A 10,501-nucleotide genomic window follows, 5' to 3' on the forward strand; every position below is an offset into this window, starting at 1 on the left:
GATACAGAGCATTAAAAAAAAAAATTAGGGCCTGGGGGTGTGGCTCACGGGTAGAGCACTGAACTATGTATGAGGCCCTGGGTTTGATCCCCAGAACTGCAAAAAATAAAACCCAGAACTGGATGTGGTGGTTCACACCTGTAATCCCAGCAGCTCCAGAGGCTGTCAGAATTGCAAGTTTAAAGCCAGCCTCAGCAATTTAGTGAGGCCCTGTCTCCAAATAAAAAATAAAAGGGGCTGGGAATATTGCTCAATGGTGAAGTACCCTGGGTTTAACCCCCAGTACTAGAGAGAGAGAGAGAGAGAGAGAGAGAGAGAGAGAGAGAGAGGATACACACAGATCAGGAAATTTCTTGTAGAGAATTCTCCATAAAGAAAAATAATCAGGGCTGGGGCTGTAGCTCATTGGTAGAGCGCTCACCTCGCACGTGTGAGGCACTGGGTTTGATCCTCAGCACCACATAAAAATAAATAAATATATTGTGTCCAACTACAACTTAAAAAAAAGAATCGAAGGAAAAAGAAATGTTAAAAATACACACCGTATTTCTGAGTATCAGGCCCTTTATCTTAGTTTATTCTCACAAAAATATCATGATAGAAAGAACTACAATTTAGAGAATATTTTCATGTGTGGGTTACATTGCTGAGGCCTACCCATACATCATCTCATTTAAAGTTCACAACCTTTCCAGGTCAGTAGTATTATTATCTCTATTTTGCAGAAGAGGAAATGAAGGCTTAGAGTAACAAAGCAGGATGTGACAGTTATAAGAATTAAACCTGTAAAAAAGCCAGGCCCTAAGCAACTCAGTGAGTCCCTGTCTCTAAATAAAATACAAAATAGGGTTGGGGATGTGGCTCAGTGGCCCAGTGCCCCTGAGTTCAGTCCCTGGTAACAAAAAAAGAATGAAGCCTAATTCCAAAGCCTATGTTTTGTATTTTTGTATTTTAATATTTTAAAAAATATTTTTAGTTGTAGATGGACACAATACCTTTATTTATTTTTAAGTGGTGCTGAAGATCTAACTCACTGCCTCACACATGCTAGGCAGGCACTCTACCACTGAGCTACAGCCCCAAAGCCTGTGTTTTTATTAACAACACATATTAATTGCATATATTAATGAGGTTCATTGTGGCATTTTTACATGCATATAGAGTACACTGATCAATTCCAACCTTTCTTTTTTTACCTCCCTGTCTGGACTTCTGGTACTTACTATTCTATGTTCAGGTTGACTTTTTAACCCAAAGCCTATGTTCTTAACAGCTATGATTTATGGTGAGCTAGGTAATTTGATTTGGTTTTCTTTCAGAGAGATGAAAGAAACTTAGGCTTAGAGATCTTAAGAATCTTCTTCAACTCAGTCAGTGGTAGAGCCAGGATTTAAACCTAAGTCTACCTGACTTCAAATCCCAGCTTCTTTTCTACTCTCCCAACTCTCTTCTCTTTTGACATTACTGGCGACTTCAAGGTAGAACACACAAGGCTACTGCTGGTGGATACAGAGAACAATTTAGACAGAAACACATTATTTAGAAAAGGGATTCCCCTAAGAGTTTAAAGTTTGGACAGCACAGAGCTGCCCAAACAAAAAACAGAATTAGGCCCTTAGGGGCTGATTTTAAAATTATTATCATTATTATTATTTTTTTTTTGTAGGGAGAGGGTACTGGGATTGAACTCAGGGGCACTCAACCACTGAACCACAGCCCCATCCCTATTTTGTATTTTATTTAGAGACAGGGTCTCACTGAGTTGCTTAGTGCCTCAGTTTTGCTGAGGTTAGCTTTGAACTCACAATCCTCCTGCCTCAGCCTCCTGAGCTGCTGGGATTACAGGTATGCGCCACAGTGCCCAGCTGATTTTAAAATTATTTAAAACAAATTTTAAAATTTATTTTATTGAATAGATATTTAATGCTGTTGGCATAACATTCAAAATGCACAAAAGGTATATAGTGAACAATTCTTCTGTCCTCTGTGCTTCACTTATCCAGGGCCCTCCCAGGAGGTGCCATATTCCAACACAATTGTTACATGTGTGGGGGGTAAACCTGGCCTGCTCCAGTCCACCTCCCCAGCCTACAAGCTCTACTTGAGTACAAGAGGAAAGGGGAAGTCTCCAGAGAAAAAAGGGAGAGGCAGGAAGAAGAAATGGAGGCAATGGGATAAGTAGCATTTGTCCCTACTGACCCCTTCTGGAGACAGGGAGTTGGAGGCACTGGGTGAGATCCTGGGCACCTGCCAGGCTTGGGTGGGGCAAGCCCTTCTGCCTCATTTGCTGCCTTAGAGCTCACCAGCCCTGTGCTGATGAGAGCAGAGAGCTGTGGCAGTGTCCAGGGTTTACTCTGTGGATGAACTTTGGCATTAGCTTGTCTCTGAGTTACCTCAAATTCAAAGCCCATGGGTCTGCCAGAGCCAGATGCACAGGATGGGAGCCAGACACAAGAAGAGCAGAGTGGCAATAGTGGCTGACCAGCTGGGGTGTGGAACGTGTCTTTTCTGGGGACACTTTGGGTTGTGGGCTGAGGTCATACTTTTAAATGAATGGAAACAATCAAACAGTACACATAGACCAATGAGAGCAATAATTACCAATTAGTGAGTGCTTGCTGTAGAAAACCATGTGCTGTTGTGCTACATGAATAAACTACAGCCATCTTCTCATTTCACCTGCACTTGAGAACACCTCAAAGGGAAGACCTTTGGTGGGGCCAGTATTTGTCTTGATGAAGGCTGGTGGAAGTGGATGACACTAGGGAAAAAATGAAAGAAAGAAGGCCTGCCTTGTTCACAGATTGTGTGTCACTCAAGGGGGAGAAATGCCTGATTCCTGTGTTTAGCAGCAGAAATATCCTGAGCATTTCATTGGTTGTGTTTTATTTGTCAACCTGGAAGAGGCCCTCAAGATCATTTCACCCAAATTCCTTCTACTCTAGATGAAACCTCAGCTTGGCTCTGGGTGAGGGACGTACCCCAGGCCACAGTCAGGAGCCCATGTCATTTGTTGGAAAATACCTGCTGGAGAGAGCCATCTGGCTAGAGGGTGGAGGGTCTATCCTGCCTGGTGGCAGCCTGACAGAGTTCCCTACAGCCCTGTCAGTGCTTGTAGGCATGTTTGTTGCCTCTGAATTCTAGGGCTGGAAAATCAGGTTTTTCAGGTCTAAAAATCCTACAACTTATTCTGCATTTCCCCAGCAGTATTGCAGAAGCTGCAAGAAATACCTAGGTGGATTTGTAAACAACAAAGCTAATTATTTACAACAGAGATGCAGTCTATTCCAGAGTTTCTCTGCCTGGTAGTACACTTCCTTGTGAAATCAAACATATGATTGGAAGACTGCATGATGGGCAGAGAATTACACAACAGCAAAAAGAAACCTCATAAAATTTATTCAGTATTGGGGCTGGGAAAATCTGTTACCGGCTTCTTTACTATGGAGAGAGTTGCATCTTAGCTTTGAATTCTAGCTCTGACATTATGAGCTGTGTGATGTTGGGCAAGCTGTTTAACCCCTCTGTGACCTCATTCCTCCATGAGGGTACCTGCCAAATATGGCCTCACTCCCTTAGATGGTGTTGGACGCACTGAGATTTACGTTCTCAAATGCTGCTAAATGGACTGTATTTTTTTTTATTAGTCCTTTACCAGGTGAAAAAGGACAATCTAGTAAATTCTTATGCTAAATTCATTAAAATATTTGATGTTAAAATGGTCTTTATTTCATCAAATTATCATTACAAGAAATCATTTTGGGGGCTGTGGGTATAACTCAGTTTTAAAGCATGAGCTTAGCATGCATGAGGCCTTGGTTTCAATCCCTAGCAGCGGGGGGAAAAAGGAGATGGGAAAGAGGGAGAAGAAGGAAAAGACAAGACAAGAAAAGAAAGAAAGAAATCATTTTAAAAAATGTGTGCTCAGTTAGCTGTATAAGAAGTTGGTATCCTAATCTAGTCGCTCTGCATGTATGCCCACAGGGCCAGGACTATTTGGATTAGGCGACTCCAGCAACACAGAGGTGAATTCTCCTTTGTTTTCAAGATCCTCTATTTGGTTAGTGATTTCAGTGAGTTTAGTAATAAAAACTGAAATGTCTAAAACAGAAATTTTAAGAGAGATTTTAGCATTCTTTCAAGAGAGATGTTAGCATTTGATGGCTTCCAGGATCCCTGGCATTTTCTTCCTGGTTTGTGGCCACAGCTCTCTTTTCTGCATCTCTTTGAATACTCCAGTGTCTGGTGACATGGATTGTGTAAGACCTTTGAATAGAGATGCAGATCTAACCACTGGCCCTGGTTGGAATGCCTAGTTTCTTTTTCTTTCTTTCTTTTTTTTTTTTTTTTAAGAGAGAGTGAGAAGAGAGAGAGAGAATTTTTTAATATTTATTTTTCAGTTTTCAGTGGACACAATATCTTTATTTTATTTTATGTGGTGCTGAGGATCAAACCCAGCGCCCTGCGCATGACAGGCGAGTGCGTTACCGCTTGAGCCACATCCCCAGCCCAGAATGCCTAGTTTCTATTTGGGAGGTTGGTCTGGCAGGCAGAGGGAGAAGAAGGGGACAGTGACTTTCAGACCCAGCAGAGGGGATGGGCAGGGCCCTGAGAAAGATGGCAGCCTGGGGCTTTATATGATGAGAAAAGAGAAAGTGAGAGGGAGTGATAGAGGGAGGGATGGAGGAAGGGTTGATTGGGAGGAGGGGGGAAGAAAGAAAGGGAAGGAACAACTCAAGAGAATGAAGAAGAAAGACCAGGAGGAAAAAAAGGAGGAAAGGATAGAAGAAGGGAGGCAGAGAGGAAGGCAGGCAGGAAAAGTAGGAAGGAGGGAGAAAAGAAGAAAAAAGAGGGAAAGAAGAAGGTGAGGGAGGAAGAGAAGGAAGGATGAAGATAAGAGAGGGATTATCATCTGAGCCAGGCAAACTCTTTTTATAAAAAAAATCCATATGGCCTACTGGAGAGAAAAAAGAAAAAGATTTGGAAGCTAGATCCTGAGCGACACCTGTTGTGTTCAGAGCAGAGCTATTTAAATAGCATCACTCAGGCACCAGTTCAGGTATGTACAAGCTGTTACTCTACTCTGCAAACTGGAGCAGGGGGGAAGGAAGAAGGAGCTTGGGTGAGCTAGCTGGGGTGGGAGATGAGGAACAGAGTCACCTGCTGCCCAAGCCCCAGGTCACTTTAGCAAGAACATCCTGGATTGGGGCCTCTCACTCCATCCCTCTTCCCCATCAGACAGACATCTGGTTCCCTTGGGAGCCAGCCTTCAGAAGCTGAGGTTTTCACTCCCTCTGCAAGCTTGCAAAAAGCTTTTTGTAACCCGTAGTTGTGGAATCTGTAACTGTTTTGATTCTTGTGAATCTTTTCATGTAAATCAGAAGTTGCTAACAACCCATACAGGGTCTTTCTAGCCTTATTCTGGGCTGCTCCTCCTTGGAGTAGCTGGGGAGGAACAGTAGGTGAGAATATCAGACAGTGTTTGCAGATGGCTCTGGGGGAATGAGTTAATGGTGGAGAAGATATTTGCTGATCCTTAGGGATGGAGGTCCAGGCTTTTGTAGCAGAGGCAAGAGTGTGGCTAAATGGCGAGGGAGGTAACTACGTGTCTCCCCATCATGTGTCAAGGTGTAGCTGGGAAAATCTAGGTGATGTGCAGTGGTGGTAGTGGCTGTTTGTGATGGGTCAAGGGATTTCAGTAACTGAAGAGTCTAGCACATGGGTTGGTTCATTCCAGCTGTATTCAAAGGAGAGGAATTTTAGGACACAATCATCTATGTCTAAACATACCTCCTGACTAATTTTCTTGCCTCAGTGGCACTGAATATGGCTCAACTGTCTCAAAAGAGCTGATTGTAGGGCTGGGGTTGTGGCTCAGTGGTAGAGAGCTTGCCTAGCTTGTGTGAGCCACTGGGTTTGATTCTCAGAACTGCTTATAAATAAATAAAGTTCATTGACAACTAAAAAAATTGAGAGAGAGAGAGAGAGAGAGAGAGAGAGAGAGAGAGAGAGAGAGAGAGAGAGAAAGCTGATTGTGCATATTTCTTCCTCACTCTGCATTTAGTGAACTCCATGGGCAAGCTAGAAATTAGCCATGGTAGAAATACTTCACACTGTAGAAATGGGCAAAACACCACAATTAAGTCTTCTTCTTCTTCTGTTTTTTTTTTTCACTCTCTCTCTCAGATATCAGCACTGTGCTGTTTCTGCTCTTGTCCCCCTACTTCATTTTCTTCCACTGTCTCAGTGATCTATCAAAAGATAGAGCTGATTGCCAGGTGCAGTGGCACATGCCTGTAATCCCAGGGAGATGGAGACAATAGGATCCAGAGTTCAAAGCCAGCCTCAGCAATTTAGCAAGATACTAACTTAGTGAGACCTTGTCTCTAAATAAAAATACAAAATAAGGCAGGGGATGTGGCTCAGTGGTCAAGTACCCCTGAGTTCAACCCCTAGTACCTCTTCACCCCGAAAAAAGATAGAGCTGATTATTGGTTACGTAGTGTTTAAGCCATCCAATCTTGCCAAGGCTTATGAGGCCAGCCTGTGTAGTCTGGTTCCTGAGCTTCCCATCATGTAGTTTCTTGCACCGTGCTTCATCTCATTAGATCTGGGACATGTCCATCCCCTCTTCCAATGGAAGTTTAGTTTCTCACCACACATTTTTGCACATGCTATTTAGAGTCATCTGCTGCTTTCCAAATATTTACAAGCTTTCTCACATTTCCCAGCCCACTTGCAGTTGCCCTGTGATCAGTTCTGCTGAGTGACCTGTCTTCCAGCTTTCCCTTCTCTACAGTTGCAATTGTGGCCATGTGTCGAGACTACGGAACCACAGAATGGAGTGACCTGGATTAGGGAGTCAGCACGTGGGAGACAGCTGCCTTTTAGAGCTGCCTGATTATGCATGAGAGGGAAATAAACATTTGTTGTGTTGACCCACTAAAATTCAAGATGATTTTGTTACTGCAAAATGATTTATCCCAGCAGTTCTCAAATATTTGGGTCGCAGGATGCCTTAAAACATTTGAAAAGTATCCGTGATTGTTATGGTTTGGATGTGAGGAGTCCCCCCAGCAGATCAAGTGTCAAGTGACAACACAGGAATGTTCAGAGGTGAAAGGATCATAGACTCTGAGAGCTGTAACCTAATCATGGATTAATCCATTTGATAGATTAATAATTTGAATGGATTACTGGATATTAACAGTAGGCAGGTGGGGCTTGACTGGAGGAAGTAGGTCACTGGAGGATTATATTTTGTCCCTGGCTCTTCACCAGTGCTTCTCTCTCTCTCTCTCTCTCTCTCTCTCTCTCTCTCTCTCCTCCCCCCCTTCTCTCCCTCCCTCCCTCCTTCTCTCTCTCTTTTTCTGGCTGCCATGAACCAAGCAGCTTTCCTCTACCATTTCCCTTCTACCATGATGTTCTGCCTCACAGTAACTGGACTGAGACCCTGAAATCATGAGCCCAAAAAAAACTTTTCCTCCCCTAAATTATTCTTGTCAGGTATTTTGGTGGCAGAAAACTGACTAACATAATGATCTCAAAGACTTTTTGTTTACTAGTTATAGTTATCAAAAATTAAAGCTGAGAATTTAAAAAAATATGTAATTATTAATTCATTTAAAAATAGCAATGGCAAGGGCTGGGGATATGGCTCAGGCGGTAGCGCGTTTGCCTGGCATGCGTGCGGCCCGGGTTCGATCCTCAGCACCACATACCAACAAAGATGTTGTGTCTGCCGAAAACTAAAAATAAATAAATAAATAAATATTAAAAACTCTCTCTCTCTCTCTCTCTCTCTCTCTCTCTCTTCTCTCTCTTTTAAAAAAATAGCAATGGTAAAACCTTTCCTTTTTAAAATTTTTAATTTATTTTTTGGTACCAGGGATTAAACTCAGGGGCACTTAACCACTGAGCCACATCCCCAGCCTTTTTTAAAAAAAAATTTATGGGCTGGGGATGTGGCTCAAGCGGTAGCGCGCTCGCCTGGAATGCGTGTGGCCCGGGTTTGATCCCCAGCACCACATACCAACAAAGATGTTGTGTCCGCCGAGAACTAAAAAATAAATACTAAAAAAATTCTCTCTCTCTCCTCTCTCACTCTCTCTTTAAAAAAAAAAAAAATTATTTTTTTATTCTAATTATTTTATTGTCATATTTGACAGCAGAATGCATTACATTTCATATTACACATATAGAGCAAATTTTTTATTGGTTGTTCAAAACATTACAAAGCTCTTGACATATCATATTTCATACATTTGATTCAAGTGGGTTATGAATTCCCATTTTTACCCCGTATACAGATTGCAGAATCACACCGGTTACACATCCACGTTTTTACATATTGCCATACTTGTGACTGTTGTATTCTACTATCTTTCCTAGCTTCTACTATCCCCCCTCCCCTTCCCTCCCATCTTCTCTCTCTACCCCATCTAATGTAATTCATTTGTCTCCCTTGATTTTTTTCCCTTTCCCCTCATATCCTCTTATATGTAATTTTGTATAACAATGAGGGTCTCCTTCCATTTCCATGCAATTTCCCTTCTCTCTCCCTTTCCCTCCCACCTCACGTCCCTGTTTAATGTTAATCTTTTTCTCATGCTCTTCCTCCCTATAGAGCAAAATTTTTTCATATCTCTGGTTGTGTACAAAGTATATTCACACCATTTGTGTCTTCACACATGTCCTTAGGGTAATGATGTCCATCTCATTCCACCATCTTTTTTATACCCCTTGCCTCTTCCCTTCCCCTTCCTCCCCTTTGCCCTATGTAGAGTTCATCTAATCTTCCCATGCTTCCCCTCCCAATCCCACTATGAATATCCTTATATTAGAGAAAATAATATCCTTATATTATATATAATATCCGTATATTAGAGAAAACATTGGCATTTGGTTTGGGGGGATTGGCTAACTTCACTTAGCATTATATTCTCCATCTCCATCCATTTACCTGCAAATGTCATGATTTTATTCTCTTTTATTGCTGAGTAATATTTTATTGTGTCTATATACCACATTTTCTTTATCCATTCATCTACTGAAGGGCATCTAGGTTGGTTCCACAGTTTAGCTATTGTGAATTGTGCTGCAGTAAACATTGATGTGGCTGTGTCCCTGTAGTATGCTGTTTTTAAGTCCTTTGAGTATAGACTGACAAGTGGGATAGTTGGATCAAATGTGGTTCCATTCCCAGTTTTCCAAGGAATCTCCATACTGCTTTCCATATTGGCTGCACCATTTTGAAGTCCCACCAGCAATGTATGAATGTGCCTTTTTCCCCACATCCTCGCCAACACTTATTGTTGTTTGTATTCTTAATAGCTGTCATTCTGACTGGAGTGACATGAAATCTTAGAGTAATTTTGATTTGCATTTCTCTAATAGCTAAAGATGATGAACAGTTTTTCATATATTTGTTGATTGATTATATATCACCTTCTGAGAAGTATCTGTTCAGTTCCTTGGCCCATTTATTGATTGGGTTATTTATTATTTTGGTGTTTAGCTTTTTGAGTTCTTTATATACCTTAGAGATTAGTGCTCTATCTTATGTGCCAGTGGTAAAAAATTGCTCCCAAGCTGTAGGCTCTCTATTCACCTCACTGGTTATTGTTTTATTTTGCTGAGCAGAAGCTTTTTAGTTGAATCCATCCTATTTATTCTTTTTTTTTTAAGAGAGAAGGAGAGAGAGAGAGAGAGAGAGAGAGAGAGAGAGAGAGAGAATTTTTTAAATATTTATTTATTTTTTAGTTTTCGGCGGACACAACACCTTTGTTTGTATGTGATGCTGAGGATCAAACCCGGGCCGCACGCATGCCAGGTGAGTGCGCTAAGGCTTGAGCCACATCCCCAGCCCCCCCATTTATTAATTCTTGATTTTAATTCATGTGCTATAGGAGTCTTATTAAGGAAGTAGGGTCCTAATCCAATATGATGGAGATTGAGGCCTATTTTTCTTCTATTAGACGCAGGGTCTCTGGTTTAATTCCTAGGTCTTTGATCCACTTTGGATTGAGTTTTGTGCATGGTGAGAGATAGGGGTTTAATTTCATCTTGTTGCATATGGATTTCCAGTTCTCCCAGCATCATTTGTTGAAGAGGCTATCTTTTCTCCAATGTATGTTTTTGGTGCCTGTCTAATATAAGATAACTGTAATTTTGTGGGTTAGTCTCTGTGTCCTCTATTCTGTACCATTGGTCTACCAGTCTATTTTGGTGCCAATACCATGCTGTTTTTGTTACTATTGCTCTGTAGTATAGTTTAAGTTCGGGTATAGTGATGCCACCTGCTTCACTCTTCTTGCTAAGGATTGCTTTAGCTATTCTGGGTCTCTTAGTTTTCCAGATGCATTTCATGACTGTTTTTCTATTTCTATGAGGAATGTCATTGGAATTTCAATTGGAATTGCATTAACTTTGTATAGTGCTTTTGGTAGTTTGGTCATTTTGACAATATTAATTTTGCCTATCCAAGAACAAGATAGATCTT

The 10,501-nt window shown here is 41.5% G+C and overlaps 1 long non-coding RNA gene across 1 annotated transcript in view; it reads left to right on the plus strand.

The window, feature by feature from the left end:
- The window catches only part of LOC144367732 (uncharacterized), a 62,725-nt gene extending 52,890 nt beyond the window's left edge, over positions 1-9,835 (plus strand). The window contains exon 3 of the long non-coding RNA XR_013427258.1: positions 9,763-9,835. This is a non-coding gene — a long non-coding RNA (uncharacterized LOC144367732). The remainder of the gene's footprint in view (positions 1-9,762) is intronic.
- The last annotated feature ends 666 nt before the right edge of the window (positions 9,836-10,501 follow it).

This window comes from Ictidomys tridecemlineatus, chromosome 11, assembly GCF_052094955.1.
Source record: "Ictidomys tridecemlineatus isolate mIctTri1 chromosome 11, mIctTri1.hap1, whole genome shotgun sequence".
Classification (NCBI taxonomy): Eukaryota; Metazoa; Chordata; class Mammalia; order Rodentia; family Sciuridae; genus Ictidomys; species Ictidomys tridecemlineatus.